The following is a 20285-nucleotide window of genomic DNA, read 5'->3' on the forward strand; positions in this document are numbered from 1 at the left end:
AAGCTGAGAATTGCTCTGTTATATCTCTTTCACAGCTATAAGAATATCATGCCAGGCTGGCTCTCGGGCTCAGGAGAAAGATACAAACTCTGGAGGCCGAAATAATTGCTTCTATCTTTTCCTAGTCTATATCTACTCTGAATAAATAACAGTGGTTTTAACACAGTGACTTTTAAGAATGTTGCAGCCTTTATATGGCATAGCTAACTGATTGTACTGAGTTCAGAACACACTGAAACATTCACCTTTTTAAACAATATTTTGACATATTATATTTCCTTAGCCTAGCATTATCACACCCTGTTTAAAGCTTATCTTTCATGATCCTCTTCAAATACCACTTTTCTCTTAAAGCAGCAATTTTTATCAATTTATATTGATTTCCCAGAACACAACTTTTGTATTGTTTTACAACACTAATAGATTATACCCTGTGTTATAACTATCTGTGTATTTTTCATATATCCACTTCTGGACTCTCCCTGTGAAGAGTGGTTTGTATCTCACTATTCTTAGGTTTAGAATCTAGATATTTGTTATTAGGCATATTTCATGAAAATTTTTGCAATAAATATATAGGAAACAATGTATCTGGAGTCCTAATCAAAAATAAAACCCTATTATTGCTTTGTTAGAGGGGTAAGATAGGAAAATATGTCAATTATTAAAACAGCAAATATAAGCATAACTTAAACACATTACATATCAGTCTTGGACTCTTTGGCTTGCAGAATTGAGGGCTCCTTAGTTGGTTTTGATGTGATATGATCAAGTGTTTTCCTTCCTTTAGTGTGATTAGAATAACCTCTTGTCTAACTCACTGATATTGAGGAGATATCTTCCTGTTTTGTAGCAATACGTTTGTTTAATGTACAAATGCTCTTATCCTGATGATAATGGATTGTTTTTAAGCTACATTTTTTAAATACCTTAAAGTATTTCTCCTGCTACAACTCTAGAATCCACAAGGAGTATTTGGTATATTTTAAATGTATCTAAATGGAGAATGGCATTGAGAATCCAGGAGCTGGACTCTGGGTGTGGTTGTTACTACATGGATGCTATTGCTTCTAGGTATTCTCAGTGTATAGTGTTAGGGAATATAAATATGTGTACTAACTCACATAAACATGTCCATATTTATATATCTAGTTATTTATGTGTGTGTATAAATATATAGCTCCACAGTTGACCTTTGAACACAGGGATTGGGGTGTTAACCCTCATGCAGTCAAAAATCCCAGAATAAACTATAGTTGGCATTCTATATTCACAGCTCCCCATCCATGTGTTCAACCGATGATAGATCCTGTAGTAACATAGTATTTATTGACAGAAATCTGAATTTAAGTGGACCTATGCTCCGTCTCGGAGAAGGCAATGGCAAGCCACTCCAGTACTCTTGCCTAGAAAATCCCATGGATGGAGGAGCCTGGTAGGCTGCAGTCCGTGGGGTCGCTAAGGGTTAGACACGACTGAGCGACTTTACTTTCACTTTTCACTTTCACACATTGGAGAAGGAAATGGCAACCCACTCCAGTGTTCTTGCCTGGAGAATCCCAGGGAAGGGGGAGCCTGGTGGGCTTCCGTCTATGGGGTCACACAGAGTCGGACACGACTGAAGTAACTTAGCAGCAGCAGCAGCATGCTCCGTCTAGTCAAGGCTATGGTTTTTCCAGTGGTCATGTATGGATATGAGAATTGGACTGTGAAGAAAGCTGATCGCCGAAGAATTGATGCTTTTGAGCTGTGGTGTTGGAGAAGACTCTTGAGAGTCCCTTGGACTGCAAGGAGATCCAACCAGTCCATTCTAAAGGAGATCAGTCCTGGGTGTTCATTGGAAGGACTGATGCTAAAGCTGAAACTCCAATACTTTGGCTACCTCATGCGGTGAGTTGACTCACTGGAAAAGACTCTGATGCTGGGAAAGATTGGGGGCAGGAGGAGAAGGGGACGACAGAGAGTGAGATGGCTGGATGGCATCACCGACTCGATAGACATGAGTTGGAGTGAACTCTGGGAGTTGGTGATGGACAGAGATTGGTGTGCTGTGATTCATGGGGTCGCAAAGAGTCGGACACGACTGAGCGACTGAACTGAACTGATGCATTTGAAACTCATGTTGTTAAAGGGTCAACTGTATGCACACAATGCATTTTATGAGTGATATAAATTCATCATACTGCTGCTGCTGCTATGTTGCTTCAGTCATGTCGGATTCTGTGTGACCCCACAGTTGGCAGCCCACCCAGCTCCTCCGTCCCTGAGATTCTCCAGGTAAGAACACTGGAGTGGGTTGCCATTTCCTTCTCCAGTGCATGAAAGTGAAAAGTGAGTGAAGTCACTCAGAAATGTCTGACTCTTTCAGACCCCGTGGACTGTAGCCTTCCAGACTCCTCTGTCCATGGGATTTTCCAGGCAAGAGTACTGGAGTGGGTTGCCATTTCCTGCTCCAAAACTCATCATATATATATACATATATATGTATAAATTTGTATTAAAGTTGAATTCATATCCAATATCACAGAGTTAAATGTAGCTACCTACTTTCTTTACTTGTGAATTACTTCTTTAACAGTGAGAAACCTGGTTCTTATATGCTACAAGATATTTGATTAACTGCAGTATATATGCAAAGTAATTTAAAAATTGCTACCTATATTCCCACATTCTTGCTTGAAACATATTTATTCAACAGTATTCAGGCAAGATACTGTTTTCTGAAGTTACTTAAAATAGTTTTTCCCTTTGTACTGAACAGCATATAAATAATAGTTAAGTTTATTTGTTAGTATTGGTATTTCATTTTTAATTTCCCTGTGTCCTAATTTATTTTAATTGTTAATTTATTTGGGGAGTATGTTAATGGTATATGAAATATGGCTATGGCTCTAAAGTTTGAACTACACAAAAGATAATGAGAAAAGTCATTTCCTTCTAATCTGTGCTATCATATTACTATATTTGCTCTTTTCCATTTTGTTCCTTTCCATCTCCGATAGGAAACCGAACACTTTAGTTTCTGGTTTATCCTTTCATCAATGTGAGAAAATACATTCTCAAAAATAAAAGATGCAGCCTTGTTGAAAAACACAGGTGCCAAACTGAAGTAGCTATTAACAATTTGAGCAGCAAAATAAATAAAGTAAAGCTTGATTTTTACCCAGAAAGCTGAAATAATTGTGAATTCATTAATATATAAGTACCATTCTTAAAATAATTATATGTATATATTAACCCAAAAAGAAAGACAATATGTGTAGAGTGGAAGAAACAGGAGGATCAATATCACCAGTTGTAGCATAACAGAAATTTGAGCCTTGTGAAGTGGTAAGTTAAGAACTCGTTATTAGCCCTGTGATGTTCTTGGCGAGAAAATGCATAGTAATGAAGAAATCTCACACTCAACCAAATTCACTTACATTAGACACAGTGTTATCAATATGCTCTGAAAGTGACTAGGTTTTGAAATACAAAGTCAAGTAGTGTACAGGCTAAAAGAAACTAAGGAGAAGTAACTAAGTGCAACACAGGACCCTGGATTTGATCTTGGAGCGAAAAGAAAACGTTAGTAGAAAAACTGGTGAAATGTGAATAATGTCTTTAGTTTAGTTCATAGTATTGTACCAGTGTTCATCTTCTGGTTCTAACAATTACACTTTGTTATGTAAAGTGGAAATATTAGAGAAATCTAAAGGAGGGATATATGCAAACTCTTTGTAGAAAGTTTTAACTATTCTCTAAGTCTAAAGTTAAGTTTAAAAAAGTTTTAAAAGTATCTCTAATGTTCTTGTGATTCAATTACTTTATTAATATTTATCAAAATGTGGGTAGCTTTAAATATATGATATCTTTCATGCCAAAATTTGGAGTGGGATCTACTCTTTTGATTCCAAGTTCAATAATCTTTCCAATACTCTGTGTTCTTCCAAATTTTCTCGGTATATTTTTGCTCAAAGTGCAATTGATTTGCTAATACATTGTACCTCAAGTCTATTGTTAGGCATTACAAAATATGAAGCTCTTTTTTTTTTTTTAAAGAAAGTTCATATGCCCCCATCCTCTAAAAATAACCCATAAACTCCTCTGTTTAATTTTGTGGTTATCCAAGATTTATTTTTAAGAAGGCAGTGGACTCTCCTTTTTTATATAGATCTTAGACTTGGAGAGCAGAGAAAAATCATTTAGAATATTTTTATATTTCTTTCCTATTTTAAGCTTGTTCTTAAAATTGGTTGTTTCAAATTATCTCTGTGGTTTTATAATATTTTTTCTGCCTCTTTTGATGACAAGAAAAAATCTTTAATAAGACAACATATTTTTAAAAACACTATCAATAGAGAACAAATAATTATTATTGCATATAATTAAGAATTTCATCCTGATTTCCAAAATTTGCACTTTCATTTTTCAAGCCATTTTTAAAATCATGCTTTCTTATGCTAAATTATGAAAAAATACTGTCAGGAATTACTGGATGCTCTCATTTTGCATTTTGATTTGGTTCATTTTCCAATGCCACATTTTTACTTGTTTGGAAGATTGTTGCTTAAATGCCACCAGTGCCTGTTAAAACATGCAGAAAATTAAGCTCACAGTTACATGCTGAATTTTATAAATAGTTCTATAGTGATACTGCTATTAGTATTGATCTATTAGTTCATAGTAGTTAATGAAATCAATATATTGCTGTGGTACCCAGAATTTAATCATTGGCTTAAAAAATCATCATTTGAGGATTCATCAGTAAAATTAAGCTTTTCATAAATTAAAATTCTAGGTTTGGAATCATTAGGCTAAATTTTCTGAATTTATTTCCTTGAGTCTTGCACTATAGCATCTGTAATGCCATCCTTTAAGTAATTGATTTTGCATGTGCTTCATTCCCATTTTGATTAGCTAATTGAGAAGATCATAACTGTCATTTTAACTTAAAACTTAAAGTGAAGTTACTTCTAAGAAAGATCCTGGACAGAAATACACAGAGACAAATCCATTTAAACAGCACATTACTTTGAGAATCCCACAGAGCTGAACTCAATAGGAGCTGTTGATAATGCAAACCCTGGGGACATACTTATTAGTCTGCCCACCAAGTGGACTGTGTGTGTGTTGTGAACTCTGTGGGTTAGCAATAACCAATAATTTAAAGCTGGTAGAAGAGTCACTCTAGACATTTAAAATGCAGTTACCTACCCTTTTCTGGCATTTAAAATAAAATGAGTCAGTGTAAAGTTGGTGAAATAGATTTGAGACTCTCCAAAGTGATACATGAAGTTGTCATGTGGTTTTGTAATTCCAAGTTTAAGTTAAATATGAGTGTTTAAACTTTAAAGGATTTCCTTTTTGCCAAGGTGGGGTGAGGGACAACAAATATCATCAAATGTCAATCGAGTGTTTAGTTCTTGATTTCCAGAAATAAAGTAAAGAAGGGTATTCTGTCTCAACTAAAATGTGCATGAATAGAATTATTTCCAAATGGCTGTAGTATATAATGATGATAGAATGATGAAAAGATAAAAACTATTTTAAATTTAATTACAAAAGGAAATAAAATAGAAGGGACATGTTTAGATAGGGTGTGGCTGTCAGAATGTCAAGAAACAGCCTCTGAAAACTTGTGCCCTTACTGATGTCCTCAACTCTATCTTTATTCTCTTTCTCTGAGATAGAGAATGTTAATAGTGTTATTTACATATTAGCTTACTGTGTTAAATTTGTATGTATATTAAAGAGAGTTGTAAACCAAGTTAAACTTCCTTTCACTCTGTTCATATGTGTACTATAGATAGCAGAATTTCTAGGTAGTCACATGGAATTTGAAATTTTAAATATTTTTGAGATCAATCCCAAATTCACCCATTATTTTTGTTCTCTTGGTCATTTCACTGGGAATCTTGGAAACTGTAGGTAAACCTAAATTTTTCGAGCTATTGTATTACTTGGAAAATTAGACAGTGAAAATACCCAACCTCTACTATGGAAAAATATTATAATGTATTTAATATCAGAATATATAAATCACACAGGGTTTTCTAATGCAATTTACATAAAATCTGCAAGCTTCATAATGAAAAACAGTTAAGGAAAATCTGACAACAGTGCCATTAGAACAGGCATAAGGGAGAAGCTTATTCACGGATTCATTTACAAGATGAAAGCACAGGGACTGCTAGACTCACAGAAACTTTTTGTTCTATATTGTATAGTTGTGGTAACAAGATTATTTACTGGGATTTATAACTCTTCTCTTTACCATCCCCCAAACAGGATACGAACAAAGCTAGTGGAGGTGATGGAATTCCAGTTGAGCTATTTCAAGTCTTGAAAGATGATGCTGTGAAAGTGCTGCACTCAATATGCCAGCAGATTTGGAAAACTCAGCAGTGGCCACAGGACTGGAAGAGGTCAGTCTTCATTCTAGTCCCAAAGAAAGGCAATGCCAAAGAATGCTCAAACTACTGCACAGTTGCACTCATCTCACACGCTAGTAAAGTCATGCTCAAAATTCTCCAAGCCAGGCTTCAGCAATATGTGAACTGTGAACTCCCAGGTGTTCAAGCAGGTTTTAGAAAAGGCAGAGGCACCAGAGATCAAATTGCCAACATCTTCTGGATCATGGAGAAAGCAAGAGAGTTTCAGAAAAACATCTATTTCTGCTTCATTGACTATGCCAAAGCCTTTGACTGTGTCGATCACAATAAACTATGGAACATTCTGAAAGAGATGGGAATCCCAGACCACCTGACCTGCCTCTTGAGAAACCTGTATGCAGGTCAGGAAGCAACAATTAGAACTGGACATGGAACAACAGACTGGTTCCAAATAGGAAAAGGAGTGTGTCAAGGTTGTATATTGTCACCTTGCTTATTTAACTTATATGCAGAGTACATCATGAGGAACGCTGGGCTGGAAGAAGCACAAGCTGGAATCAAGATTGCTGGGAGAAATATCAATAACCTCGGATATGCAGATGACACCACTCTTATGGCAGAAAGTGAAGAGGAGCTCAAAAGCCTCTTGATGAAAGTGAAAGAGGAGAGTGAAAAGGTTGGCTTGAAGCTCAACATTCAGAAAACCAAGATCATGGCATCTGGTTCCATCACTTCATGGGAAATAGATGGAAAAACAGTGGAAACAGTGTCAGACTTTATTTTTTTGGGCTCCAAAATCACTGCAGATGCTGATTGCAGCCATGAAATTAAAAGACACTTGCTCTTTGGAAGGAAAGTTATGACCAACCTTGATAGTATATTAAAAAGCAGAGACATTACTTTGCCAACCAAGGTCCGTCTAGTCAAGGCAATGGTTTTTCCCGTGGTCAGGTATGGATGTGAGAGTTGGACTGTGAAGAAAGCTGATCGCCGAAGAATCGATGCTTTTGAACTGTGGTGTTGGAGAAGACTCTTGAGAGTCCCTTATACTGCAAGGAGATCCAACCAGTCCATTCTAAAGGAGATCAATCCTGGGTGTTCATTGGAGGGACTGATGCTAAAGCTGAAACTTCAATACTTTGGCCACCTCATGCGACGAGTTGACTCACTGGAAAAGACTCTGATGCTGGGAAAGGTTGGGGGCGGGAGGAGAAGGGGACGCCCGAGAATGAGATGGCTGGATGGCATCACCGACTCTGTGGACATGAGTTTGAGTGAACTCCGGGAGTTGGTGATGGACAGGGAGGCCTGGTGTGCTGTGATTCATGGGGTCGCGGAGAGTCAGACACGACTGAGCGACTGAACTGAACTGAACTGAATTGACTAGACGGACCTTTGTTGGCAAAGTAGTGTCTCTGCTTTTTAATATACTATCAAGGTTGGTCATAACTTTCCTTCCAAGGAGTAAGCATCTTTTAATTTCACTGCTGCAGGTCCATAAAATACATCTCCTCATTTTATCTCCATTTGTGGTATAAAAGCTTCTTTAAGTAATTGGCTCCATATATATATATCATTTTATTATGATCCATCACTATTATCTCCCCTATCTGTAAATGAACATGTGGAATTTGAAAGATATCATCACATCCTACTTTGTCAAAAAGTCTACCTTTTTTGATGATATCTGAAATGCCAAATAAGCGGCTAGATTGTTTGCACTGTTTCCTGTAAATAGTTCTAAGATTAAAATATAGTAAGATACACAGTTGTTGGTGGCTGTTTAGCTGCTCAGTCATGTCCAACTTCTCTAAGATACCCATTAAGGCTAACATATTTATATTAGAAGGCATTTAAGCAGCATCATAATTCTGTTTAAAATTTGGAGTAATGCACATTTTCAGGGAATGGCTCCTAAAAATTAAAGTAACAATTGCATTTTAAAGTCTGAAAAAAAAAATATGTCAAACTTAACTAAAGCGTCAGTCAGGGAAAAGTACTACCAATTTGGCGATTACGGACTGAGGGAGGAAATCTTTAGAAACTCAGATTATGATTTTTATAATCCATAAATTTTTATTTTCTCTTTGAAAATTAATGTATTGGCATTCATATGTTTTGGTATTGGCTCAGTTGACAGCCAGAAGTGCTAAGATTTCACGATCCAAATTTCAGTCATTATTAGGAAGAAGACGCCCTAGAGAGATTTCGTACATTGATTTAATTCAGATACAAGTTTGCCACGTAGTTGAACACAGAATGTCTTCCTAAACAATTGAGGGCACTTATTGGGAATAAGTCAGTTTGTGAATGTTAAGCTTGTATGGGTTAGCATCTTGTCTCATGTGGAAGAGGCAGGCTGCAAATAATGCTTTAATTGAAATAAGTACCCTGATTGTCTCTTATCAAGCTAGCGATCTTTACTGAATTTCCATCATTTTTCCAAGTTTTTCCATCAGCACCCTCTTTAAGTAATAGTAGTTTCATTTTTCTTTGGGGAAATTATCCACTCCCTATAGAAAATTTTGCTCTGTCTTTCAGACGTGATGTCCCTATGAAAAAGATCTTGTATATAGTCCCAGTCTTAAAGACTAGTTGTTCAGTTGCTCAGTTGTGTCTGACTCTTTGCAACCCCATGGACTGCAGCACGCCGGGCTTCCCTGTCCTTCCCCGTCTCCTGGAGCTTGCTCAAACTCATGTACATTGAGTTGGTGATATCATTCAACTATCTCGTCCTCTGTTGTCCCCTTCTCCTCCTGCCTTCAATCTTTCCCAGCATCAGGTGGCCAAAGTATTGAAGCTCCAGCTTCAGCATTGTCCTTCCAATGAATATTCAAGGTGAATTTCCTATAGGATTGACTGTTTTGATCTCCTTGTCATTCAAGGGACTCTCAAAAGTCTTCTCTAGCACCAAAGTTTGAAGGTATTAGCCGTTAGGCACTAGCCTGTTTTATTGTCCAACTCTCACATCTATATGTGACTACTGGAAAAATCCGAGCTTTGACTAGACAGACCTTTGCTGGCAAAGTAATGTCTCTGCTTTTTAATATGCTGTCTAGGTTTGTTACAGCTTTCCATCGAAGGAGCAAGTGTCTTAATTTCATGGTAGCATCACCATCCACGGTGATTTTGAAGCCCAAAAAAATTAGTTTCTCACTGTTTCCATTGTTTTTCCATCTATTTGCCGTGAAGTGATGGGTCCAGATGTCATGATTTTAGTTTTTGAGTGTTGAGTTTTGAGCCAGCTTTTTCAGTCTCCTCTTTCACCTTCATCAAGAGGCTCTGGACTAGCAAAAATGCAGTGCAGCCATCATTTAAAAGATCAAAGAGATAACTGAGTTAACCAAATTCCATTTTCCAATGCTTCCTCAGGTTTTTCAGTTTTGAACACAGACTACCACACACACCTTCATTTGAGTGAAGAGTGAGCATCTGGTCCTAGTTTGTTGTTATTCAGCTGCTAAGTAATGTTCAACTCGTCTGTGACCCAATAGACTCTAGCCCACCAGCCTCCTCTGTTCATGGGATTTCCCAGGCAAGAGTGGGTTGCCATTTCCTTCTCCAGGGGATCTTCCCAACCCAGATTGAGCCTGCATCTCCTTCACTGGCAAGCAGATTCTTTATGGAAGCCACCACAGAAGCCCTTGGTCCAAGTTAAGCCAATGCAGTTTTCTCCTCCTAGAATTTAAATATGACTAACAGAAGCTGATTCACTCTGGAGATAATACCCTGGTGTCCTATAGGAACCACCTGCTTGTTTCCATTATTTATATCTTTTTCTTCTGTGAACTATCTTATATTCTCTGTATTCTTATAGTGTTTTTTTTTTTGCCAATTTAGATTATTTTTGTTGAATAACCCCTCCCACACACCATAATCCTTTAAATTTCATATACCCATCCACCATTAATCTTGTATTTTCATTCCAAAACTGTCACATGATGATGTGTTTATATCTAAAATATCTCTGCCTTGGGATTGGTCATTTGTCACTGTTTGCATTATATCATTAGTTTCTCTGAATCAGTGATTGTCCTTTTGAAAATAATTGTTAGTCACAGAGGGAATTTTTGTATTAACTTGCATTTTAATGTCTTATTCCAGTCTAAATAAACTTGTATCACAAATTTCTGAAACTCAAGCAGATATTATATATTTACAGTTCCTGGGCTGAACCCTTTGCCATAGAGACAGATCAGAATTTTTGTGTATAGCAATGGGCTCTGGCCACTAACAATATTTCATCTACAAATTTTAAAATATCATATTTTTATAGGTAGCTCTGATTCATTTTTTCTTTTTTAAATTAAAAAGTTATACAATTTAAAAGGTTACTTTTCAAGTTGCAGTTATTACAAAATATTGATTATATTCCCCATATTGTACAATGCATCCTTGAGCCTACTTTATATCCAGTAGTTTGTACCTCCCAATTCCCACCCCTGTATCCTTCCACCCCTGCCACTGGTAACCACTAGTTTGTTCTGTATATCTGTGAGTCTGCTTCATTTTCTTATATATAGTTTATTGTACTTTTTATTTTTATTTTTTATTAGAAAACTGGAATTTACAATGTGTTTATATCACTCACTGAGTACATGGCATTTAAAAACAATATCATTAAAGAAAGATAACAAAAATACAAAGTCTTAAAACCTACGGGATATGGAAAACATTATCCACTGAGGCCTTAAATGTAGTAGACTTTACATAAAAAGGAAAAGCAATGAGTATACAAGTATACAGCCAGTTTAAGAAGTTAGCAAGATAGCAGAATAATCATAAAGAAAAGAAAGCACCTAATACATACTAGGTATTAATGCAATAAAAATAAAGATAAAATTGAGAGGCTCAACAGAGTCAAAGCTGCCTTAAAAAGCTTCTTTAAAAAGGGAAACAACAGGCAACAATAATCAAGAAAAATCTTGCAAATAAACAATATTCAAAATGGGTATTATTCATAGAAGCTTTAAGAATATAAATAATAGAAACAACTTTATGCCTATACATTTGAAGATTAATTGTCTCCTATACAATGGATGAAACTGGAGCCCGTTATACAGCATGAAATAAGCCAGGAAGAAAAACTCCAATACAGAACACTAACACATATATATGGAATTTAGAAAGACCATAATGATAACCCTGAATACTTTGTTGTACTTTTTAGATTCCATATATATATGCTGTCATACAGTGTGTGTTTTTCTCTGTCTGACTTATTTCACTTAGCATCCATATGTTGTAAATTGCAAAATACTGTTCTTTATTATGGCTGAGGAGTATTCATATATATATATATATTCTATGCTTCTGTGGTCTTTTATCACACATTTTTATGCTTACATTCTTTATTTGTTGCTGTCACTAGATTCTGGGACCTTACAGTAGGAATTATAATTTTTAGGTTTTAAATCCTTAGTTTTCAGAATGGTATAAAAGAAGAGATGGCACTCAATATATATTGAGAGATTAAATTAATAAGAATTAAAAGTACTGCTTCACAGTCACTTCACTGGTATAATCTTATTAAAATCTGCACTGGTATAATCTTATTAAATATTTTGTCATGTGAATCCTAATTACATTAAGTTCAAGCTATAGCAATTGTTATTTCCTTAACAATTCTATTTATGGACTTTCAACTTTCTCCTAAGAGTGTGTGAAGTATCCTTATTCCATTTTATTTGTTTTCAAACCTTTTTAAAAGGAAAATACGACACTTAGCCCTGAACAGCTCTCTTATTCACACTTTCACATATTTCTTAGTTTATTCCTTGACTTCAAGTAGTTTTATCTATGTAAATCTTATTCCAATCCCAGAGATCTGCTTTCTACTCTGGCTGGCTGTTGCTGAAGCACTTTGCTTTGAAATACAGGTTTTATATATTTGGGTATAGCAAGACCAGTGTATCAGATGATAACTACCATTGAGAAGAGAGTTGCTAAACTCAGATTCCAAGGAAAATAGGAGCCCCACACCCTGGGAGTCTACATGCAGAAGCATCAAGGTCAGGCAGGAGACAGAGAGATCAAGAGAAAAAGTTGGGCAGCAATCTTTGTTGTGATTGCCACCGAAATGAAAGAGCAGGAAAGAGTAAACAGATTTAGGATTGACTAGTTTGAATAGGACCCTGATACACAGTGCTATGCTTAGTTGTCTGGTTTCTGTCCTGGGGTGAACAGAGCAGAATAATAGTGGCCCTGAGTGTGAGTCCTGTAGAGTTGGTCCTTAGGGTGAAGGTTCTGTAATGGTTGGTTAGCAGATGAAAGTCATTCACAGGCAAGTTGTTGTTGTTGTTGTTTAATTGGAATAAAATTGCTTTACCAAGTTTTGTCGGTTTCTGCCTTACAACAGCATGAATCAGACAAAAGTACACATATACCCTCTCCCTCTTGAGCCTCCCTCTAACTCCCTCCTTCCTTCCTATTCCTCTAGGTTGTCACTGAGCACCAGGGTTGTATAGCAACTTCCCAATAGCTGTATATTTTATGCATGGTACTGTGAAAGGGTCCCTTGGATTGCAAGGAGATCCAACCATTCCATCCTAAAGGAGATTAGTCCTGAATATTCATTGGAAGGACTGATGCTGAAGCTGAAACTCCAATACTTTGGCCACCTGATGGGAAGAAGTGACTCATTTGAAAAGACCCTGATGCTGGGAAAGATTGAAGGCAGGAGGAGAAGGGGATGACAGAGGATGAATGTTTGGATGGCATCACTGACTTGATGCAAATGAGTTTGAGTAGACTCTGGGAGTTGGTGATGGACAGGGAGGTCTGGCGTGCTGCAGTCCTTGGGGTCACAAATAATTGGACACAACTAAGTGACTGAACAGACGGACTGACTGTGAAAGAGAAAAGCAAATGTGGTATATTAGCATATATATATGTAATCTAAGAAAAATAGTATTGATGAACCCATTAGCAGGGCAGAAATAGATATGCTCATATAGAGTACAGACTTGTGGACAGAGGGAAGGAGAAAGTGGGATGAAACTGAGACAGTAGCTCTGAAATATAGGCAATTCTTTTGGTCTAAGAAGTAGCTCATCTTAAAAAAGGCAGTTCCTCCAGAGTCAGCAAGGCCCTAAATGTCAGAGCATGAAAATTATAGGAAAAAAAAGGAACAAACATATGCTTAATATGCCCTTTTGCAATTGCTTAAAGTTTACAAAATTTTATTATTTTATTCCATTACAACATTATTTATCAATTCAAGTACTTGAGTGGTGTTAGGCAAGCTCTTAATTGACTATGCCAACACCTCTGAGAATGTGGATCACAGCAAACTGTAAAATTCTTAAAGAGAAGGGAATACCAGACCACCTTACCTGCCTCCTGAGAAATCTGTATGCAGGTCAAGAAGAACCAGACATGGAACAGGAGACTAGTTCCAAATTGTGAAAGGAGTATGTCAAGGCTGTATATTGTTACCCTGCTAATTTAACTTATGTGCAGAGTACATTACACGAAATGCCAGGCTGAATGAAGCACAAAATGGAATCAAGATTGCCAAGAGAAATATTAATAACCTCAGATAGGCAGATGATACCACCCTTATGGCAGAAAGCAAAGAAGAAATAAAGAGCCTCTTGATTAAAGTGAAAAAGAAGAGTGAAAAAGTTGGCTTAAAACTCAACATTCAGAAAATTAAGACCATGGCATCTGGTTCCATCACTTCATGGTAAATAGATGGGGAAACAATGGAAACAGTGACAGACTATTTTTTTGGGCTCCAAAATCACTGCAGATGGTGATTGCAGCCACAAAATTAAAAGACGCTTGCCCCTTGGAAGAAAAGCTATGACCAACCTAGACAACATATTAAAAAGCAAAGACATTACTTTCCTGACAAAAGTCTGTCTAGTCAAAGCTATTATTTTTTTCAGTCGTCATGTATGGGTACGAGAGTTGGACTATAAAGAAAGTTGAGCACCAAAGAAATAATGCTTTTGAACTGTGATGTTGAAAAAGACTCTTGAAAGTCTCTTGGACTGCAAGGCAGTCAAACCAGTCAATCCTAAAGGAAATCAGTCCTGATGCTGAAGCTGAAACTCCAATACTTTGGCCACCAATGCAAAGAACTGACCCATTGGTAAAGACCCTGGTTCTGGGAAACATTGAAGGTAATAGGAGAAGGATCAACAAAGGATTAGACGGTTGGATGGCATCACTGACTTTATGGACATGAGTTTGAGCAAACTTCAGGAGTTGGTAATGGACAGGAAAGCTTGACATGTTGCAGTCCATTGGGTCGCAGAGTCAGACACAACAATGTGACTGAACTCAACTAAACTGAGGCAAGCTTTTCCTTTCAGAACTTGTTTACTTCTGCCTTTGAGAGTATCCCAAATGTAAGCATTTGGTGAACCTGCCTTTTATTGATTTCATCTAACTGTCAATCATAGGCATTTACATTTGTTTTAGAAAAGGCAGAGGAACCAGAGATCAAATTGCCAACATCCATTAGATCGTCATAAAAGCAAGAGAGTTCCAGAAAAACATCTATTTCTGCTTTGTTGACTATGTCAAAGCCTTTGACTACGTGGATCTCTATAAACTGTGGAAAATTCTGAAAGAGATGGGAATGCCAGACCACCTGACCTGCCTCTTGAGAAATCTGGATGCAGGTCAGGAAGCAACAGTTAGAACTGGACAGGGACTGGTTCCAAATAGGAAAAGGAGTACATCAAGGCTGTATATTGTCACCCTGCTTATTTAACTTATATGCAGAGTACATCATGAGAAATGCTTGGCTGGAAGAAGCACAGGCTGGAATCAAGATTGCAGGGAGAAATATCAATAACCTCAGATGTGCAGATGACACCACCTTTATTGTAGATAGTGAAGAAAGAACTAAAGAGCCTCTTGATGAAAGTGAAAGAGGAGAGTGAAAAAGTTGGCTTAAAGCTCAACATTCAAAAAACAAAGACGGTGGCATCTGGTCCCATCACTTCATGGCAAATAGATGGGGAAACAGTGGCAGACTTTATTTTTGGGGGCTCCAAAATAACTGCAGATGGTGACTGCATCCATGATATTAAAAGACACTTACTCCTTGGAAGAAAAGTTATAATCAACCTAGACAGCATATTTAAAAGCAGAGACATTACTTTGCCAACAAAGGTCCATCTAGTCAGTTCAGTTCAGTTCAGTTCAGTTCAGTTCAGTCGCTCAGTCGTGTCCGACTCTCCGCGACCCCATGAATCACAGCACGCCAGGCCTCCCTGTCCATCACCAACTCCCGGAGTTCACTCAAACCCACGTCCACAGAGTCGGTGATGCCATCCAGCCATCTCATTCTCGGTCGTCCCCTTCTCCTCCGCCCCCAACCTTTCCCAGCATCAGAGTCTTTTCCAGTGAGTCAACTCGTCGCATGAGGTGGCCAAAGTATTGCAGTTTCAGCTTTAGCATCAGTCCCTATTTTTCCAGTGGTCATGTATGGATCTGAGCATTGGACTGTGAAGAAAGCTGAGCACTAAAGAACTGATGCTTTTGAACTGTGGTGTTGGAGAAGACTCTTGAGAGTCCCTTGGACTGCAAGGAGATCCAACCAGTCCATCCTAAAGGAGATCAGTCCTGGGTGTTCATTGGAAGGACTGATGTTGAAGCTGAAACTCCAACACTTTGGCCACCTGATGGGAAGAGCTGACTCATTTGAAAAGACCCTGATGCTAGGTAAAACCGAAGTTGGGAGGAGAAGGGGACGACAGAGAATGAGATGGTTGGATGGCATCACCGACTCAATGGACATGAGTTTGAGTAAACTCTTGGAGTTGGTAACGGACAGGGAAGCCTGGCGTGCTGCAGTCCATGGGGTCGGAAAGAGTCATACATGACTGAGTAACTGAACTGAACTGAACTGATAGCTCCCTGGGCACTTACGGGACCCTCCAAGGTGATAAATGTGTCACAGTGGAGATATGTTCTAATTACAAGTTAGGAATAGCAAATTGTATGTTTTGAATAAGGTAAGGTTTTTCCTTTTGAATTCCTTTACATATATATAGTGGGTGTCAGCTTATTTTAATGGTTTATTCAAATTTAGTTGGATTTCTTTTTTGCTTGATTAGTTTTGCATGTCTTAAATTATGTTTGAGTTTTAGAATCTTTTCAAACATTTAAGCAGCCTTCTCAAGTGGTTTGTTCCTCGTTTTTAATATTTTTAAATAAAGTCATTGTTATTTGAGGAAATGAGTCCCTCATTTAATACATGTTTTGCAAACATTTCCTCTATTTATTAGGTTTTTCTTTGATAATGGTATTTTTATAAAATAATTTTATAAAATTTTTATATAAACTAATTTGTGAGGCTTTATGATCTTCTGATTTAGGTCAAGCATAGAAAGACCTTCTATACTTCAAATGTATAAAATTATTTAACCAGATTTCCTTCTAATAGCTTATATTTACCTCATATTTTCACTATAGATATTTTAGCCACTTATAATTTATGTTGGTATTAAAATGTCCTCTTAATCTAAAACCCAGTACATATATGAGACTGTTTATAGTCTTCATTTTTCTCTAATAACAAACTTATTTTTTTAAACAATAAATATTTTAGTAACTGGCAGATCCTTTATTACTGTGTTATTTGCCATTTTCCTCACCACGCTCTATTCTTTTTACATGCTTAATTTTCAGACAACTTTAGTAAATTTTGTCATTCTCCAAGAAAAAGGAAAAAAGGTTATTTTAATTGGCATTAAGTCCAAAATATTGGTATTTTGGGGATAATTGATGCTTTTAAATATTTAGTATTTTAGCCCATAAAAATTGTTTACATATTGTTTTATAGCTCTGATGGGAAGTGATAAAATGCCCCTTCCATTTTGTGACATTTACATTCTTTTGTAATTCTCTCTCCTGTAGCGTGGGTGGGAGCTGCAGCTTGCTCCTAATGGATAGAATAGTTCATAGATAGTGGAATGATGTTTTCAAGGTTATGCTTCATAAGATTGTAATTTCTACCATTTTAGAAGACCCTCTCCCTTCCCTGCTTTGATCAAATAAATTGTTACATGCAATATTCATTTTAGAGGCTTATATAGCAAGGAACTGAATGTGACCTCTAGCTGATAGCCAGGGTAAAACTGATGCCAAAGGAAAAGGAAAAACAGTCCAAAGGGAAAAACTCTGCCAATACCATGTGATCATCAAAAAGATCTTACCGCAATCAAGTGTTGAGATGAGACTGTAAACCAGAGAGAAACCTCATTTACATGCAACATACAGATTTGTACACACTTATGAATTTAATAAGCTAGTACTTTCAGTTTTTGCATGGACTATTTCCAGTTAAATTAATTGGCAATTTTCACTCTTCCATCTTTCACAAATTTGGTACTAATGCTCAATCAACTAATTTACAAAATAAATGTCAACATTTTTTCTAATCTTAAAATGCTACACTGTTTATTATTTTCTTCAGTACAACTTGAAAAAATCTTGCAGCTTCTCATAGAAACACTCTTAGAAACAAATGTGACAAGCTGTGTAAAAATCTCTTTAATCAGAGATTGAAATGTTTGATATTCAGTAATGTTAATTTATTTTATTAAAGATACTACTCTGATTATTTTTTACCAGTTTCTCCCAAGATATTTATTTTTTAAATAAATATTTAAAAAATTTATTTTTAGATTTTCACATATTGACACTTAAAAATTACACTTTATATTTTATCTAATGCTTCAAATTATTTGCACAAGTTTTACAAAGCATTAATTGGCTGTTTTAATTTACTCTGCATATGTTTTGTTTCAGTGTTTTTTTTGTGGCTTCTCCATGTCATTTATTTTTCTTAGGTTATATTCTTTTTATATAGGATTATGTCTTTTGTATTTTTATTATTATACTCATTCTCTACCTCTTAATCCACTTTTTCCCCTCTAATATTATGTCTAAATCTTAAAGTAGATGATTAATTCAATTTTATTCTTTCATGTAGCCTTGAAAAAACTGACATTTTCTCTTTAGGAAAAAATTTAAATGTCGGTAAGTTTAGCTATGTAATCTTTAGCTTAAAACATATTTTATATACTTAGCAATTTTGGTAGTAATTTTCATTTTTGGTACCAACATTATTTTTGATTTTTAATAGTTTGGTTTGTATTTTTGTTTTGATATTATTTTTCTGCATTCATATTTTACTGCATTTGTTTATAATGTTCAAAGTACAAGACCTATATTATTTTATAATTTTGAAACTGAGATTTCCCTTCAAAATAATATGTAGCCAAAAATTTAAAATGTTTCATGAGGATTTGATAGGGAGAATTTTTTTACATGACATAAAATTGAATATTTTTTGAACCTAAATTATTGATTAAATATAACATCCTTTCTTTAATATATGTTGTCTAACAAACTAATAGAAGCAAGTTAGTTTTGTCTTTTCTTTTTTTCTTAATTTCCATTATGTTCTTGTGGAATTTGTCCTAATATTTCCTATATTTTATAATAGTAATCTAGTTTTTAAGGATCCATGACATTCCAATTTTCAGTGTGGATTGTATTATTTATCATTTTAACTTCTTTTGGTCTAATTTAATGCATTGTCTTGTATACAAACTTTATTGATGCTAATATTTTAAACTGGATATTTTTTTTGCTGATGCTTGTCCAGTAATTTTTAGCCATCTTCTACTGACCTTGGTATAGTTTTAGTCCTGAGTCAAAATATATAGTGAAGCGTATCGAAGTAATGAACTACACAGACCTTTTGCATTGAGGCCAACATGTTCTGAAACTATCCTCTCAGTGTTCCAAGTAAGGCAGTTCTTATGGTAATTACATTAAAGAGACAATTATGAGTCTCCCTGTGGTATAATTCTATCAGGGTAAGAACTTATGGGAATGGGAAGCACATTGTAGTAGTGAGATCAGCATTATTTTAAGCACTAAAATGCAACTTACTGTGTCTAAATAACCCCAGTAACGGCATTCACTGAACATCCCTGGGTTTGAGGTTAGAGAATGTTATCAGTCTTTGGCTATATAACGTATTCTATAGAATCACAAGAAGAAATATATTAGCAAAAATAATATCTCTGAAGATAGAAGTTAATTCAGTTTTGAACACTATAGACCTTGCATAATACTTCATTAGACTTCTAAGTTTTTGGTGTAATTGAACACAAGAGACCCTAATCATAGTAGTTTTTTTCATAAAAAATATTAAAGACTTCTCTTTTCCTCTCTTTTATTCAAACTTTGTATTGAAGCATGGTGTTGCTTAGGTCATAGATGAACCTGAGATAAATAATACTTTCATGATCAAGAATTGATGGTGATTTAGTCTCTGCTATACACATAATAGCAGAGATAATAGCATAATATACACAACACCGAAATCAGATGGATTGCATTCTTTGCAGCCAAAGATGGAGAAGTTTTATACAGTCAGCAGTAACAAGACTGGGTGCTGACTGGCTCAGATCATGACCTCCTTATTGCCAAATTCAGACTGAAAATGAAGAAAGTAGAGAAAACCACTAGACTGTTCAGGTAACACCTAAATCAAATCCCTAACGATTATACAGTGGAAGTGAGAAATAACTTTAAGGGACTAGATCTGATAGAGTGTCTGATGAACTATGGACAGAGGTTTGTGACATCGTACAGGAGACAGGGATCAAGACCATCCCCAAGAAAAAGAAATGCAAAATGGCTGTCTGAGGAGGCCTTACAAATAGCTGTGAAAAGAAGAGAAGCAAAAAGCAAAGGAGAAAAGAAAAGATATACCCGTTTGAATACAGAGTTCCAAAGAATAGCAAGGAGAGATTAAAAAAGTCTTCCTCAGTGATCAGTGCAAAGAAATAGAGGAAAACAATAGAATGGGAGAATAGAGATCTCTACAAGAAAATTAGAGATACCAAGGGAACATTTCATGCAAAGATGGGC

The sequence above is a fragment of the Moschus berezovskii genome, chromosome 16, assembly GCF_049115385.1.
Source record: "Moschus berezovskii isolate FMDL1 chromosome 16, NW_MosBer_1.0, whole genome shotgun sequence".
NCBI classification, from domain to species: Eukaryota; Metazoa; Chordata; class Mammalia; order Artiodactyla; family Moschidae; genus Moschus; species Moschus berezovskii.